This window comes from Pinus tabuliformis, chromosome 6, assembly GCF_031772625.1.
Source record: "Pinus tabuliformis cultivar Carrire ecotype Pingquan chromosome 6, CPIR1, whole genome shotgun sequence".
NCBI classification, from domain to species: domain Eukaryota; kingdom Viridiplantae; phylum Streptophyta; class Pinopsida; order Pinales; family Pinaceae; genus Pinus; species Pinus tabuliformis.
In genome coordinates this window covers 324,141,499-324,160,589 of record NC_142292.1, presented here as the reverse complement: position 1 = coordinate 324,160,589, position 19,091 = coordinate 324,141,499, and positions in this window count along the sequence as shown.

Sequence of the window (19,091 nt, the reverse complement as noted above, 5' to 3'; positions counted from 1 at the left end):
GTATCTCTTCAGTTTGTTGGATAATATAAAAGTAAGGACTGGTTGTTTCTCCGTGGACGTAGCCCAAACTGGGTGAACCATGTATATCTGTGTCTCTCTTGTTTTATGTGTGTTCTGTGTTTATGTTTCTGCAATATTTTATGTGTTCCATTGCTCTGTAATATATAATTTTCTAACAACTGGTATCAAAGCCGAAGGTCCTTTTTTGGCTGACAAACTCACAGGAGAGAAGGAATCCTAGTTCAAGTGGGAGCAATGGCGGAAGATGGTAAGTTTAGGGTCGAGAAATTTAACAGCCAAAACTTCTCGCTATGGAAGATGCAGATGGAAGACTATCTGTATCAGAAATATCTGTACCTACCATTGGGCGGAAAAACAAAGATGCCAACAGGTATGACAGATGAAGAATGGAACCTTCTCAATAGAAAGGCACTCATAACAGTACAGTTGTGCCTCGCATCGTCGATTGCCTTCAATATTTCGAAGGAAACAACGACGGAGGGTTTGATTAAGGCGTTGGCAAAACTATATGAAAAACCCTCGGCCTCAAATAAGGTATTTCTTATGAAGCGTTTATTTAATATGAAGATGTCAGAAGGTGGATCTGTTGCAGACCATTTAAATGATTTTAATACTGTTACAAGTCAGTTAAGTTCTGTAGGGGTAAACTTTGATGATGAAGTTAGAGCTCTGTTATTCTTGTGCTCATTGCCAGAAAGTTGGAATGGTTTAGTAATGGCCATTAGTAACTCTGTTTCTGGATCTAGTACTTTAAAGTTTGATGATGTTGTCGGTGCTATCCTTAGCAAGGAAATGCGACGGAAAAGCTCCAGTGAGACATCGGGTAATGCTTTGAGTGCAGAGTCTAGGGGAATAAAAATGGAAAGAGGAAATAGCTCGGGATATTGCAGTAAATCAAGGAAAGGCAGATCCAAGTCCAGATCGGGGATAGTCTGCTGGAAATGCGGAAAGAAAGGACACCTAAAGAAAGACTGTAGATCTCGGAAGGGAAAAGAAGGAGATGCACAGCAAGAAAACAATCATGAAGCAAATGTGACAGGTGAGGTGTTACAAGATGCTTTGATTCTTTCTTTCCAAAATATTACTGATTCCTGGGTGGTAGATTCAGGGGCCTCATTCCATGCCACACCTGATAAGAAATACTTTCATGACTATGTTCAAGGAGATTTTGGACAAGTCCGTTTCGGTCATGATAAACCCTGTAAAATTGTTGGAATGGTAAGGTTCTTGTAAAACAACAGAATGGAAACCAATGGCTACTAAAGGAGGTAGGGAATGTTCTAGATCTGAAGATTTCAATAGCGCAGTTAGGCGGTGAAGGTTGTGTGACAACTTTCACAGATAAAGCTTGGAAGGTCACCAAAGGAGCCCTGGTAATAGCAAAAGTTGAAAAGGTTGGTACATTGTATTTATGTAATGGTATTTCTAAATCTGTTAATGTTTTGACTTCCAAAGGATCAGATGCAGCATTATGGCATCATAGGCTCAGACACATGAGTGAGAAGGGGTGAAGATCCTTCACTCAAGGAATTTGTTCCCGGGTTTGAAGAATGTTGATTTGGACTTCTGTGAGAATTGCATTTATGGAAAACAGAAGAGAGTCAGATTTCTCAGAGTTGGGAAAGAAAAGAAGAGCGAAAAATTAAAGCTTGTGCATACAGATGTATGGGGACGTGCTCAGGTATCATCTCTCGGTGGCTCTCGTTATTATGTTACTTTTATTGATGATGCAACTAGAATAACCTAGATTTATTGTATTAAGAATAAATATGATGTATTTGATACTTTCAAGAAATGGAAATCTTTGGTTCAGATTGAGACAGGAAAGAAATTGAAGTGTCTCAGATCAGAAAATGGAGGTGAATATTGCAACAACGAGTTTGATAGTGTTGGCATTATGGCTAAAGTGTTGTCCTTGATGGCAACTTATACAGGTGATGGATCACAGTACAACCAGTCAGTAGTAGAGATTGATGATCAGATCTCAAATATTGAAGAAAATAAGGGGTACGCAGGTACACCGTACAAAAGGTGCGGACACGCAGGCATGTCTTAGATAAAGTGCGTACATACACGCAGGTATCCCGTGTAAAAGGTGCGAACACTAGTTCACGCACTTTCATGTAGTGAAAAAGTATTCTCACGTGGGAATCCAATGGTGGACCATAGTATTTAGCCCGACGTATTTGATCCTATGGTTTGGTCAGTGGTATTGTTTTATATTATTATTATTATTATTGAGCCCCATGTTTTTGGGCCCCTTGTTTTGGTTATCTATGGTATTGATCCATGATTTTAGGAAGAGCTTGCCTATATAAAGCAAAGGAGATCATTTGGCTAGACACTTGTGAAATTAGAAGATCTTAAGAGAAGCTAGATCTGAAATTCTTGTAATTGGTTTGTGAGAGAGAGTTGAATCAATATCAAGGAGAAACATGAGAATTACAAGTCGGATCTACTAATGGGTTGATATCTCCTCGGCGCATGTTCAGATCTGTAGATCTGACAGTCTGGGTTATTCTTGAAGTCTTGAAATTATCTATACCCGCAGGTACGCAAGTACAGTGAAAGAAAAGTGCGGAGATACGCAGGCGCAGAAGCGTTGCAGGTGCGCAGATACGCAGGCCCAGAAGCATTGCAGATGCGGAGGTGCGCAGGCAGTTCATTGGACACAGAGTGCAGGTACGCAGGAAGTCCGTGAGGCACAGTGCGTGGGTACGCAGGAAAGCAGTTGGAAACAGTGCGGATGTATGCAGGTGGTCTATGGGTGAAGCTGCGGACTTTTCATGAAATCTATTTAGCTGCCCCTGTTTATTATTGTTGTTTTCTGGGTTTTGAAGTGATGTCTGGTATTATGTTCTGATAATAGCAGTGATTGAGTGAATGATTATGATTAGCTTCAATATTGATAGATGAATGGATCAGGTTCATAATGACTTATCCTTATATGATCTGGTGGACTATATCTTGTTGATAACTCTCATTGTATATGTATTGATCTAGTGATTTGGTGATTCATAAGGTTGTTTGATTATGAGCTTCAATGTTGTTGTTGGGTCCAGTATGAAAATTGGATGAAATGTGGCCTTTCATATTATGTGTTGTGCTTTAGTGTATCCAGTCTGAAAATTGATGAAACATGGTACCTGGAGGAGAAAATATTGTAGGCCAGCACCTACGTACTAGTATCTAAGCTAGTACAAGAGCTAAAGGAAATCTTTGGAGCATTGTAGCAGGTAGCAGCCTGCGTACTAGTAAATGGATCGGCTAGTACAAGAGCAAAGGGGGTTGTAGCTCCTGTACTGGTATAAGACTGCACCAGTACAAAATATTGTAAAAGGATTTTCTTATTAAGAAGAAGATTGAGATGACTTGCAGCAGGTGGTTTTCTCCCGCATTGGGTTTCCACCTTATATCATGGTGTTCATGTGTGTGCCTTATGTGTGATGATCTACTCTATGTTACTGCATCTGTTAACTGATAATATGGTTGATAATGTTCTAATGCACTCATTGAAGATCAATTAACTTAATAATAAGAAGTTGTGGAAGTAGCATATATGAATCTAATTATGGAAATGAAAAATTTTTATTAATGTGATAATACTGATTCACCCCCCCCCCCCCCTCTCAGTATTATTTCCAACAATTGGTATCAGAGTAGGTCCTTTTGGTAGAAGCTTGATCCCTTGAAGGAGATCTGTGGAACAATGGGAAAGAAGCTTAAGAAGAAAGCTCATAAGAAAAGAAGACATCTCAGAGGAACTATGACAGTGGGAGAATCGATTGGGGATTAGGTATAAGAAGCTCTTCAGATTCAGAACCAGATTCAGAATCAGTTCAGAATGAAGATGACCATTCAGGTATGAATTTGCTATCCTCCGATGTTCCAGCTATCTTTTCTTTTGGAAAAGATGAAAGTGATAGTAAGACTACTGAATTTTCTCTTATGGGTGAGCAAGTAAGATATCAAATAGAGGCAGAATTTAACAGGCTGACAAACAAAATTAGTGAATAAGAAAAACTTCTGAACATAAAGAGTGGTGCCCTCAAAGAAGCTGTTACTAGACAAAAAGCTCATCAAGAGTTATGCAAGGAAAAGTATCAAAAGTTGCAGGTTGAAGCAACATCTCTAAGAAATGAAGTCATTGAAAAGAACACAACAATCAAGGAGCTCAGAGATCGATCCAGTTATTATGAAACTCTTGAAGCCACGATCCTCTCACTAAAGGAAGATCTTGAAGAATCAAAGAAGCAGAATGAAGATCTATACCAAGCAATTGAAAAACAAGACAACGAAGTCATCAGCTTAAAATCCCAGCTGGAATGTGCCTTCAGAGTTCGTCAAATGCAGCAGGATCTGAATGAAGAACAAGAAAAGGAGATTCTCAAACTAAGGGAACAAATGGAAGAAGGAAGGAAAGTTGAAGAAGATTTGAAAAAGCAATCTCTTGAAAAGGAAGAACAGCTTCAAGTTGAGGTAAATATCTTGAAAGGTAAATTAGAAGAAAAGGGTAAGCTTTTACGATTTCAAGATAGTTCTAAACTCTTGGATCATATTCTTAGTAGTCAAAGGTCTCCTGCTATAAAGACTGGTCTTGGTTTCCATGAATCTGTTGAAGGTGAATCTAGTTCACAAGGTGAGGCAAGGAACTATCTAAAGTGATCAACGAAGAAATGAAAGATCAATCTCATCATCAACCAAGGAAAGAGATTCCTCAAAGAAAATCCTTTGCTCCTCCTATGAATAATGTTGAATGTTATGTATGTCATAATCTTGGACATGTTGCAGCTAGATGTAGGAGAAGAAGGGTTCAAGACCATTATACAGAAAGATCATCACATTCAAGGTACTTTAATGGATATTGCTTTGCTTGCAATATGTATGGTCATAAAGCTGTTGACTGTTACAGGAGGAATATGAAACATGTAAGATGTTATGCATGTAACAAGCTTGGACATATAGCAAAGGAATGCAGGAACAAAGCACAGACATCACACCAAAAGAAGAAAACATCATCACGCTTGAAGATATGGAGGAAAAAGGAAGTACAGTCAGAAAAAGGCGGCACAGCACAACGTACAGACATACCAGAATCAGAGGGAGCTAAAAGTACAAAACTTCAGTGTCCTGAATCTCATATGCAAACTCCATAAAGGGAAGTCGCATATATACGTGAGTTGGATACTGCACAATCGCGTATATGATTGTTTGAAGAAAGGCAGTAGGGAAAGTGAAGTTGGAAGTGAGTCTATGAAGTATGATCTCTCGAGCACAAGATCAGATCTGTGTATCTGACTGTCAGAGGCACCTTGGAGGACCATTTAATTGGGTCCTAATCAGAGGTACGCAGATGATTCTCTGTGAAAGTGCGGGCGTACGCAGCAAAGCAGAAGTTCCTTTACGGAGGAACGCAGGTGATACACAGTGAAAGTGCGAGGATACGCAGCGAAGGCACAGTCCCAGTGCGTAGGTACGCAGAGCGATAGAGGTTCAGGTGCGGAGGCACAGTGAAAGTACGCGGCGCTACAGAAGCCGCAGGTGCGTAGATACGCGGCGCGATAGCATCTGAGGGTGCGTGGCCACAGTAGTAGTACGCGGCGTGATTGAAGAAACAGGTGCGTAGGTACGCGCTGTAGTAAAAGGCTCTCTGCGGGTATACGCAGAAACACAGAAAGTCAAGTGCGGGGATACGCAGAGGAGCGGAAGGTGAAGTGCGGAGCCACGCAGGCCATATAATGAGAAACTGCGGATCTGTCTTAAGGCATTTATTAGCTGACTTTTCTTGTTGATAAGATCTGACAGAAGGCACAAGTTTAGGGGGAGCATATGCTCTTAATGCATTGTTGGCATTATGGTTAATAGTCCTCGGATTCCTATTGTTCTTGGCACATATTTGGATGAGGATTGTTGGCTAGACTCATGAATGATTGGAGACATGATGAGTTCTTACTTATATAGGTTGTCTCGTACACATGTGGATTGGTGCATATACTCCCAATTGATGATACTTGGTTCATGCAGATCTGGATGGCTATGGTGTTTCTCACATATGTTAGAATGAGAATGATTTTGTTCTAAAGGATGAGTTGATGCGGACATACCTTGATGATTCTTGCACTAATACAAGTTGCTGGTGACAGATGCTATGGAGCAGATCATTCAATGTTGTTGCTGATGTTTATCATGATGTTTGTCATGTATATCATTCGATGTAAAAGTCATATCAAGTCTCATGATGTAATAGTGTATCTATTATAGTCATTTGATGAGATCTCTTCAGGTCATGTAACGGCCTATGTTGGTTTCCCCACTATGCCTGGGATGAATGATGTTATTCTTTTATGTTATCATATGTAAACTTTTGGTATATCACCATTGTGATGGGAGATAGATGTATGTATGAGTCTTTGGTGATAGGAAGGTCTTTTATGATATATAGAGTCATGTTCTTCTTGTAGAACATCTTTTTGCAGACCTTGCTTACAGTCAGGGGGAGCTTGAGCATGAATAGTGCTATAGCAGAATAGACATTTCAGCTTGTTCTCAAAAAGAGCATGATCAGATTGGTGCACCATGGCATATACAAAGGGGGAGCTCATTCAGAGACTTCAGCAGATCTGTTTTATAGTCAAGAGGAGCATGTTCTTAGGGGGAGCAAAACCCTTTGCCCTTGATGTCAAAGGGGGAGAGTGATTTGGTGTTGTTAACCATCAAGTCCAAAGGGGGAGATTGTTGGCATTATGATGCATGTGTTGTACTTGATGGCAACCCTCTCATAGAAGATCATCTCACTTGTATACATTCAGATGAATCCACAGAAGAGATATCAGATATGACAAAATACATGGATGTAGGACAACTCAAAGGGATCAGATGACAGTTCACAAGTAAGATTTGCCATCAAGTCCAAAGGGGGAGATTGTTGGCATTATGGCTAAAGTGTTGTCCTTGATGGAAACTTATACAGGTGATGGATCACAGTACAACCAGTCAGTAGCAGAGATTGATGATCAGCTCTCAAATATTGAAGAAAATAAGGGGTACGCAGGTACACCGTACAAAAGGTGCGGACACGCAGGCATGTCTTAGATAAAGTGCGTACATACACGCAGGTATCCCGTGTAAAAGGTGCGGACCCTAGTTCACGCACTTTCATGCAGTGAAAAAGTATTCTCACGTGGGAATCCAATGGTGGACCATAGTATTTAGCCCGACATATTTGATCCTATGGTTTGGTCAGTGGTATTGTTTTATATTATTATTATTATTATTATTGAGCCCCATGTTTTTGGGCCCCTTGTTTTGGTTATCTATGGTATTGATCCATGATTTTAGGAAGAGCTTGCCTATATAAAGCAAAGGAGATCATTTGGCTAGACACTTGTGAAATTAGAAGATCTTAAGAGAAGCTAGATCTGAAATTCTTGTAATCGGTTTGTGAGAGAGAGTTGAATCAATATCAAGGAGAAACATGAGAATTACAAGTCGAATCTACTAATGGGTTGATATCTCCTCAGCGCATGTTCAGATCTGTAGATCTGACAGTCTGGGTTATTCTTGAAGTCTTGAAATTATCTATACCCGCAGGTACGCAAGTACAGTGAAAGAAAAGTGCGGAGATACGCAGGCGCAGAAGCGTTGCAGGTGCGCAGATACGCAGGCCCAGAAGCGCTACAGATGCGGAGGTGCGCAGGCAGTTCATTGGATGCAAAGCGCAGGTATGCAGGAAGTCCGTGAGGCATAGTGCGTGGGTACGCAGGAACGCAGTTGGAAACAGTGCGGATGTACGCAGGTGGTCTATGGGTGAAGCTGCAGACTTTTCATGAAATCTATGTAGCTGCCCCTATTTATTATTGTTGTGTTCTGGGTTTTGAAGTGATGTCTGGTATTATGTTCTGATAACAACAGTGATTGAGTGAATGATTATGATTAGCTTCAGTATTGATAGATGAATGGATCAGGTTCATAATGACTTATCCTTATATGATCTGGTGGACTAGATCTGGTTGACAACTCTCATTGTATATGTATTGATCTAGTGATTGGGTGATTCAGAAGGTTGTTTGATTATGAGCTTCAATGTTGTTGTTGGGTCCAGTATGAAAATTGGATGAAATGTGGCCTTTCAGATTATGTGTTGTGCTTCAGTGTATCCAGTCTAAAAATTGATGAAACGTGGTACCTGGAGGAGAAAAGATTGTAGGCCATCACCTACGTACTAGTATCTAAGCTAGTACAAGAGCTAAAGGAAATCTTTGGAGCATTGTAGCAGGTAGCAGCCTGCGTACTAGTAAATGGATCAGCTAGTACAAGAGCAAAGGGGGTTGTAGCTCCCGTACTGGTATAAGACTGCACCAGTACAAAATATTGTAAAAGGATTTTCTTATTAAGAAGAAGATTGAGATGACTTGCAGCAGGTGGTTTTCTCCCGCATTGGGTTTCCACCTTATATCATGGTGTTCATGTGTGTGCCTTATGTGTGATGATCTACTCTATGTTACTGCATCTGTTAACTGATAATATGGTTGATAATGTTCTAATGCACTCATTGAAGATCAATTAACTTAATAATAAGAAGTTGTGGAAGTAGCATATATGAATCTGATTATGGAAATGAAAAAGTTTTATTAATGTGATAATACTGATTCACCCCCCCCCCCCCTCTCAGTATTATTTCCAACAAATAGGTATTGTTCAGAGCATGGAATTCATAAAGAGAAGACAGTTCCAAGAACACCACAAGAAAATGGTGTGTTAGAAAGGATGAACAGAACAATCATGGAGCATGCAAGGTGCATGAGATTGCATGCAGGATTGCCTTTACAATTTTGGGCAGATGTTGTAGATATTGTTGTTTATCTAAAAAACGGAAGGCCTTCAAGTTCCCTGGATGGTGGTGTTCCAAAAGAAGCATGGATAGGTAAAAAGGTAAACTACTCTTTTTTAAAGCCTTTTGGTTGTGAGGCCTTTGTCCATATTAATAAAGAAAATAGAACAAAGCTTGAGGCAAAATCAAAGAAATGTACCTTTATTGGATATGGTGTTAATGATTTTGGTTATCGCTTATATGATTATGAAAATCACAAAATCATTAGGAGCAGAGATGTAATATTCAATGAAAAGGTCTTGTATAAGAATTAGTTGGAAGAAAAGAAACAGGAAAAAGAAAACAAGGAATACACAGTTCTTGATGAGATCACTGAAAAAGTAAAGGTGCCTGAAAATAATAATAATCAACAACCACAACAATAGCAACCACCACAATAGCAACAGGCACCCCAAACACCTGAAAGTGGTGTTAGAAGATCTACCAGGATAAGTAGACCCCCTGAATGATACTCTCCTTCATTATATTATTTATTGTTGACTGAATCTGGTGAACCCGAATGTTATGAAGAGGCAATGCAGGTTGGAAGAAAAAAGAAGTGGGACCTAACCATGGAAGAAGAGATGGACTCTGTTATCTCAAAATCAAGCCCTGGAAGGCTGCAGACCAGGAAGACTTCAAGTAACTATTTCAAACCAATCTTTTAGCTAAGGCTTAGCCTCCTCAGCCTGAGAGGGCTCTCTCAAAGGGTTAATGATTTAGATTAAAGATATGAATAGATGGCTAACTCTATGGTTTGTAATTGTATATGTTTATAGGTTGAAAGATGAAGGCTGGCTACCATTGGGCTATGGAGTCAAAGTATGTTTCAGTACCACAACAAGATCAGCTTAACATGAAGTCAGGGCATTCAGCATTTGAATATTCAGAACATACACTCATATGGAACCACACAGTTTATAGATGCATACAGGAAATCAGAGCACATTCAGTGAATTCTGAGTGATTATACATACATACCACTGTAAACAAAACTAAGGAAAGGACAACACACATTCTGAATATAAGAAATCCTTCATGAATCCTGAGTAGTGAAGCCAAAGCATTCTACCTAGCATGGAAGTCAAGGCATTATAGAGTTCGAGTGTAGAAATGACAATACAAAACAGTGAAACATAGTAAGTTTATCTATGAAGGAAGTCAGAGTATCAGTGATGAGTTCTGAGTATCATAAGTAAACACCACTGCAATGTAAGTATTGGAAGATGCCATCATAACAAGAACATACAAGAACTCTTCATGAATCTTGAGTTGTCTAAGTAGAAATCTGCATTAGGTTAAAAATATACACAGTCTGCACATAAAGCAGCAGCTGAGCCAAAAAGTCTCCAACCCTTTGCTAATTCGACCTCTTGCTCTATATAAAGAATTTACAATTAGTATTCCATCATCCCTCATCAAGAGAATTCGAATTTGCCATCAGTGACACCTATTCTAACCATAAAACAAACCATTAATTAGAACTAGCTGTTAACTAGGAGTGCTAGTGACCTAATACAACTAGGAGTGTAACTCCTTATTATGATTACAACAACCTTATCTAAAAATTTAAAGCATTATTTGACACCTAACACTCCATGAAGTCGAATTTGATGAAGCCTCCCACGTGGTCACCCAACTGCTGATGACAAACCCTAGAAATTAGGGAACATGTTTCCCTGTTTTTAGGTTTAGATCCTTGAAAATTGCAGAGCCTTTATCTCTTCATCCATGACACATTTTACGAAACTGAAGGAGGTTTTTGTAGCCCATGTTGTCTAGAACAAAAACCTCTCCTGGTTTTTTAAAAAATTCCTCCAGCTGTTCAGAATCTGTCCTTGAAAAACACGTGTCAAACAGGAAACTGTCCCTTGCTCTGTTCTGGCTGAAAAATAGGTCTTGGGACAGAGGTCATAACTTCTCGTAAAAAATGTATTTGGAAAAACTGAAGGAGGTTTTTGTGAACCAATCCGTGCTTAAAAAAAACCTCTCTTTTTTTTTTGAAACACTTTTCCTACCGCCAAGAATGCGTCTTTGAAAAATAGGTGTAAAACAGAGAAATAAGCTTGTAGAAAACTGCACCTACAGCAGTTTCGTAGCGCAAGTTTGGTCCTTCATTTCTCCCAGATCATAATGGATTTGAAGAAAGTGGAAGAGGTTTTTGTACTTTAGTATCTTATGAATAAAAACCTCTTTCAATTTTCAGAGATGAGTTTTCAACTGCTCAGAAACTCTTCTGGAAGTTGACTAGTAAAAACAGGGAAACAAAACTCCTCCTTTTTAGAGTTTCATTCTTATGTTCATCTTCGAATCCTTCTGCTGACCATGTTGTCTCTTTAACCACATGAAATGCATTAAATCAACCATATACCCTGCTCAAATACTTGTGCTAAGACAAAAATTCTTTAATGGCGCCTGGAGCATTATGAATCAATACTAACTATGAGATAATGACCATTTTCATAACATAGAGTTTAGAGTTCATGAATGTCCTTCCTGTCCTTGTTTTGCCTTTGCTTGATGTTTATACCTTGTAAGTAATCCCTTTCAGCTGCCCATCCTCAAAAATATATCCTTTTGTCTTACAAAAATGATCCATCAAATCACAATATGCAGCTACAGCAGTTTCGTAGCGCGCTACAAAACTGTTGTGCATTAGGCATCACTTACAGCAGTTTCGCAGCGCGCTACGAAACTGCTGTGTAATTTCAAAACACAGCTTTAAGACCAAAATTTAACCTTTTTGAGTCTTTCTTTTTCTTGAAATGGCTTTCTCCACATGTCATGAAGCTTGTTCAAAACTGAATATAATAAACACCATTCTTCAAGGAAAACTTTCAAAATGTAATCTATATCAAAATTTAGGATTACCTTACATGCCTTGCTTGAGCCTTCAAAGAACTCTGATGTATGCTGACCCTGAGTTTTCCAAGTGCTTCTTATGCATGAAAGGAGTATGAGAATAACCAAGACCAATTCTCCCTTACCTTACCCTTTTCCTTTGAAATCTTTTCAGTGATAACAGACTTCTTAATGCATAACCAGACTTGGGACTTCGTCAGGTTGCCTGCGGGTAAAACTACATTGCAGAATAAATGGGTTTATAGGCTGAAGGAAGAAGATGGAGGAAAACAGAGGTACAAAGCTAGACTTGTGGTGAAGCGGTTTGCACAGAAGAAAGGTATTGATTTTGATGAAATATTTTCTCCTGTTGTTAAAATGACTTCAATCAGAACTATTCTAAGTCTAGTAGCAGCTGAAGATTTGCATCTTGAGAAGTTAGATGTAAAGACAACCTTTCTCTATGGGGATTTGGAGGAAGAGATATATATGCAGCAGCCACAAGGATATGAGGTAAAAGGGAAGGAGAAACTAGTGTGCAGGTTGAAGAAGAGCTTGTATGGCTTAAAACAAACTCCAAGGCAGTGGTATCTAAAATTTGACAAGTTTATGTCTGAACAAGGTTATACTAGATGTCACTTTGATCATTGTGTCATTCTGAAAAAGCAAAATGATGGTAGCTATATTATATTGTTATTGTATGTAGATGACATGCTTTTTGCAAGGTCTAACATGCAAGAAATAAATGTGCTCAAAAGAAAATTGGCAAATTCATTTTCAATGAAGGATTTGGGAGCTGCAAAACAAATCCTTGGTATGAGAATAACTAGAGACAGGGAAAATCGCAAACTAACATTGTCTCAGAATGAGTACATACAAAAGGTGTTGAAAAGATTTAATATGCACAATGCAGAACTAGTTAGTACACATTTTGCTAGCCATTTTAAACTTAGTAAGGAAATGTGCCCAAAGACCCAAGAAGACATGGATTATATGTCTAAAGTTCCATATGCATCGGCAGTTGGAAGCTTAATGTATGCAATGGTCTGCACAAGGCCTGATATTGCACATGCAGTGGGAGTTGTAAGTAGTTACATGAACAATCCAGGAAAGGAACATTGGATGGCAGTGAAATGGATTCTCAGATATTTGAAATGTACCACAAATCAAGCATTATGCTTTGGTGGTTCAAACATTTCTCTACAAGGATATGTTGATGCAGATATGGCAGGTGACAGAGATAACATGAGGAGCACTACAGGATATGTATCTACTTTATGTGGAACAGCTGTCAGTTGGGTTTCAAAATTCCAAAGTGTTGTTGCACTTTCAACAACAGAAGTAGAGTATGTTGTTGATACAGAGGCTAGTAAAGAAATGATTTGGTTACAAAGGTTTATGGGTGAATTGAGTAAGGAGCATGATATGGGCACGTTATACAGTGATAGCCAAAGTGCCATTCATCTTTCAAAGAACTCAACATTTCTTTCTAGGATTAAATACATGCAGCTCAAGTACCATTTCATACGATCAGTGTTGGAAGATGGAGAGTTGAAACTGGAAAAGATACACACTAGCCAGAATCCTGCAGATATGCTAACAAAAGTTGTAACTAGGGAGAAACTGAGAATATGCTCAGTTTCAATTGGTCTTCAAGTATGATGAAGAAGATGAGAAACAACCAGGTCCAAAGAGGAGTCATTTTCCAGCAAATGAAGCAGTGGTGGAGTTCCTATAATCAATTTCCAAGTGGGAGATTGTTGGGTGTGGAGCCTAATTATCTTCTGTATTCAAAGGTATCGCCACATTGGACCCCAGTTCGAAATGGGGCGGCAACGCCCCTGAAAAATATTTGCTGCAAGGGGGGTCCAAGGGGGGGTGACTGCAACCTTTGGGAAGCCCCCCCTGGTGGGGGGTTTCGGGGGGCAGCGCCCCCGAAGCTAAGAATAGATGTAAAATTGCCTTGTAAAAGTATAGTAATTTCTAGTCAATCTGGGTCATTCATTAGGTGGAGATCTGACGATAGAAGTTATGTTTAATTTAGGGTTTTTTTGCCCTAGAAGGTAACCCCTCACTACATATGATGGAATTGTATTGCGTCTATGTAGATTTGTATTCTGAGTGAGAAAGAGAGAGGAGATTGAGAGCGAAGAGGGTGTTACAACAGATCTACTTTAGGTTGTATCTCTTCAATTTTCTGGATAATATAAAAGGAAGGACTAGTTGTTTCTCCGTGGACATAGCCCAAATTGGGTGAACCACGTATATCTATGTCTCTCTTGTTTTATGCGTTTTCTGTGTTTATATTTCTGCAATATTTTATGTGTTCCATTGCTCTGTAATATATAATTTTCTAACAACTGGTATCAGAGCTGAAGGTCCTTTTTTGGCTAACAAACTCGCAAGAGAGAAGGGTTCCTGGTTCGAGTGGGAGCAACGGCGGAAGATGGTAAGTTTAGGGTCGAGAAATTTAACGACCAAAACTTCTCGCTATGGAAGATGTAGATGGAAGATTATATGTATCAAAAATATCTGTACCTACCATTGGGCGGAAAAACAAAGATGCCAACAAGTATGACAGATGAAGAATGGAACCTTCTCGATAGAAAGGCACAGAACAGTACGGTTGTGCCTTGCAACGTTGGTTGCCTTCAACATTGCGAAGGAAACAACGATGGAGGGTTTGATTAAGGCATTGGCGAAACTATATGAAAAACCCTCGACCTCAAATAAGGTATTTCTTATGAAGAGTTTATTTAAAATGAAGATGTCGGAAGGTGGATCTGTTGCAGACCATTTAAATGATTTTAATACTGTTACAAGTCAGTTAAGTTCTGTAGGGGTAAACTTTGATGATGAAGTTAGAGCTTTGTTATTCTGTGCTCATTGCCAGAAAGTTGGAATGGTTTAGTAATGGCCATTAGTAACTCTGTTTCTGTATCTAGTACTTTAAAGTTTGATGATGTTGTCAGTGCTATCCTTAGCAAGGAAATGTGACGGAAAAGCTCCGGTGAGACATCGGGTAATGCTTTGAGTGCAGAGTCTAGGGGAAGAATAATGGAAAGAGGAAAGAGTTCAGGATATCACAGTAAATCAAGGAAGGGTGGATCCAAGTCTAGATCTGGGATAGTCTGCTAGAAATGCGGAAAGAAAGGACACCTAAAGAAAGACTGTAGATCTCAGAAGGGAAAAGAAGGAGATGCACAGCAAGAAAACAATCATGAAGCAAATGTGACAAGTGAGGTGTTACAAGATGCTTTGATTCTTTCTTTCAAAAATATTACTGATTCCTGGGTGGTAGATTCAGGGGCCTCATTCCATGCCACACCTGATAAGAAATACTTTCATGACTATGTTCAAGGATACTTTCACAAGTCCGTTTGGGTGATGATAAACCCTGTAAAATTGTTCGAATGGGTAAGGTTCTTGTAAAATAGCAGAATGGAAACCAATGGCTACTAAAGGAGGTAAGGCATGTTCCAAATCTGAAGAAAAATCTTATTGCAACAGGGCAGTTAGGCGGTGAAGGTGTGTGACAACTTTCACAGATAAAGCTTGGAAGATCACCACAGGAGCCCTGGTAATAGAAAATGGCGAAAAGGTTACACTGTATTTATGCAATGGTATTTCTAACTCTGTTAATGATTTAACTTCCAAAGAAGAAAATGCAACATTATGGCATCATAGGCTCAGACACATGAGTGAGAAGGGGATGAAGATCCTTCACTCAAGGAATTTTTTGCCGAGTTTGAAGAATGTTGATTTGGACCTCTGTGAGAATTGCATTTATGGAAAACAGAAGAGAGTCAGATTTCTCAGAGTTGGGAAAGAAAAGAAGAGCGAAAAATTAGAGCTTGTGCATACATATGTATGGGGACCTACTCAGGTATCATCTCTCAGTGGCTCTCGTTATTATGTTACTTTTATTGATGATGCAACTAGAAAAACTTGGATTTATTGTATTAAGAATAAATCTGATGTATTTGATACTTTCAAGAAATGGAAAGCTTTGGTTGAGATTGAGACAGGAAAGAAATTGAAGTGTCTCAGATTAGACAATGGAGGTGAATATTGCAGCAACGAGTTTGATAGGTACTGTTCAGAGCATGGAATTTGTAGAGAGAAGATAGTGCCAAGAACACCACAAGAAAATGGTGTGTCAGAAAGGATGAACAGAACAATCATGGAGCGTGCAAGGTGCATGAGATTGCATGCAGGATTGCCTTTACAATTTTGGGCAGATGTTGTAGATACTGTTGTTTATCTAATAAACAGAGGGCCTTCAAGTTCCCTGGATGGTGGTGTTCTAGAGGAAGCATGGATAGGTAAAAAGGTAAACTACTCTTTTTTAAAGCCTTTTGGTTGTGAGGCCTTTGTCCATATTAATAAAGAAAATAGAACAAAGCTTGAGGCAAAATCAAAGAAATGTACCTTTATTGGATATGGTGTTAATGATTTTGGTTATCGCTTACATGACTATGAAAATCACAAAATCATTAGGAGCAGAGATGTAATATTCAATGAAAAGGTCTTGTATAAGAATCAGTTGGAAGAAAAGAAACAGGAAAAAGAAAACAAGGAATACACAGTTCTTGATGAGATCACTGAAAAAGTAAAGGTGCCTGAAAATAATAATAATCAACAACCACAATAATAGCAACCACCACAACAGCAACAGGCACCCCAAACACCTGAAAGTGGTGTTAGAAGATCTACCAGGATAAGTAGACCCCATGAACGATACTCTCCTTCATTATATTATTTATTGTTGACTGATTCTAGTGAACCCGAATGCTATGAAGAGGCAATGCAGGTTGAAAGCAAAAAGAAGTGGGAGCTAGCCATTGAAGAAGAGATGGACTCCTTAATGCATAACCAGACTTGGGACTTAGTCAGGTTGCCTGCAGGTAAAACTACATTGCAGAATAAATGGGTTTACAGGCTAAAGGAAGAAGATGGAGGAAAACAGAGGTACAAAGCTAGACTTGTGGTGAAGGGGTTTGCAAAGAAGAAAAGTATTGATTTTGATGAAATATTTTCTCCTGTTGTTAAAATGACTTCAATCGGAACTATTCTAAGTCTAGTAGCAGCTAAAGATTTGCATCTTGAGTAGTTAGATGTAAAGACAGCCTTTCTCCATGGGGATTTGGAGGAAGAGATATATATGTAGCAGCCACAAGGATATGAGGTAAAAGGGAAGGAGAAACTAGTGTGCAGGTTGAAGAAGAGCTTGTATGGCTTAAAACAGGCTCCAAGACAGTGGTATCTAAAATTTGACAAGTTTATGTCTGAACAAGGTTATACTAGATGTCACTCTGATCATTGTGTCATTCTGAAAAAGCAAAATGATGGAAGCTATATTATATTGTTATTGTATGTAGATGACATGCTTTTTGCAAGGTCTAACATGCAGGAAATAAATGTGCTCAAAAGAAAATTAGCAAATTCATTTGCAATGAAGAATTTGGGAGCTGCAAAACAAATCTTTGGTATGAGAATAACTAGAGACAGGAAAAATCGCAAACTAACGTTGTCTCAGAATGAGTACATACAAAACGTGTTGAAAAGATTTAATATGCACAATGCAAAACCAGTTAGTACACCTTTTGCTAGCCATTTTAAACTTAGTAAGGAAATGTGCCCAAATACATAAGAAGACATGGATTATATGTCTAAAGTTCCATATGCATCAGCAGTTGGAAGCTTAATGTATGCAATGGTTTGCACAAGGCCTGATATTGCACATGCAGTGGCAGTTGTAAGCAGGTACATGAACAATCCAGGAAAGGAACATTGGATGGCAGTGAAATGGATTCTTAGATATTTGAAAGGTACCACAAATCAAGCATTATGCTTTGGTGGTTCAAACATTTCTCTACAAGGATATGTTGATGCAGATATGGCAGGTGACAGAGATAACAGGAGCAGTACAGGATATGTATTTACTATATGTGGAACAGTTGTCAGTTGGGTTTCAAAAATCCAAAGTGTTGTTGCACTTTCAACAACAGAAGCAGAGTATGTTTCTGATACAGAGGCTAGTAAAGAAATGATTTGGTTACAAAGGTTTATGGGTGAATTGGGTAAGGAGCATGATCTGGGCACGTTATATAGTGATAGCCAAAGTGCCATTCATCTTGCAAAGAACTCAGCATTTCATTCTAGGACTAAACACATACAGCTCAAGTACCATTTCATACGATCAGTGTTGGAATATGGAGAGTTGAAGCTGGAAAAGATACACACTAGCCAGAATCCTGCAGATATGCTAACAAAAGTTGTAACCAGGGAGAAACTGAGAATATGCTCAGTTTCAATTGGTCTTCAAATATGATGAAGAAGATGAGAAACAGTCAGTTCCAAAGAGGAGTCATTGTCCAGCAAATGAAGCTGCAGTGGAGTTGTTATAATCAGTTTCCAAGTGGGAGATAGTTGGGTGTGGAGCCTAATTATCTTATGTATTCAAAGGTATCGCCACATTGGTCCCCAGTTCGAAATGGGGCAGCAATGCCCCCGAAAAATATTTGCTGCAAGGGGGGTCCGGGGGGGTGGCTACAACCTTTGGGGAGCCTCCCCCTGGTGGGGGGTTCCGGGGGCAGCGCCCCCGAAGCTAAGAATAGATGCAAAATTGCCTTGTAAAAGTATAGTAATTTCTAGTCAATCTAGGTTGTTCATTAGGCAGAGATCTGACGATAGAAGTTATGTTTAATTTAGGGTTTTTTTTGCCCTAGAAGGCAACCCCTCACTATATATGATGGAATTGTATTGCATCTATGTAGATCTGTATTTTGAGTGAGAAAGAGAGAGGAGATTGAGAGAAAAGAGGGTGTTACAACGGATCTGTTGTAGGTTGTATCTCTTCAGTTTGCTGGATAATATAAAAGGAAGGACTGGTTGTTTCTCCGTGGACGTAGCCTAAACTGGGTGAACCATGTATATCTGTGTCTCTCTTGTTTTATGTGTTTTCTATGTTTACATTTCTTCAATATTTTATGTGTTCCATTGCTCTGTAATATATAATTTCATAACAGCCAAAGGAGTGGCTCCAAATAATTGTCATCGCCCCCCCTGGACCCCCCTGGCGGCGCATATAACAGGCGGTGTTGCCGCCACAATACGAACTGGGGTCCAATGTGACGATACCTCTAAATAAAGAAGATAATCAGGGTCAACACCCAACAGAATTCAGATATCTTTGTTCTATCCTCCAGGGTGCTTTGATCACAGAGGTCAATGAACTGCCTGTAGTCTTGGAAAGGCATAGTTCCTCTTTGTGCTAGGGTTTTTATCTGAAACTGCAGCCATTGTTATTTGAGATATAAGGCATATTATTTTGCTGGCATCCTGCATTGAATTACCT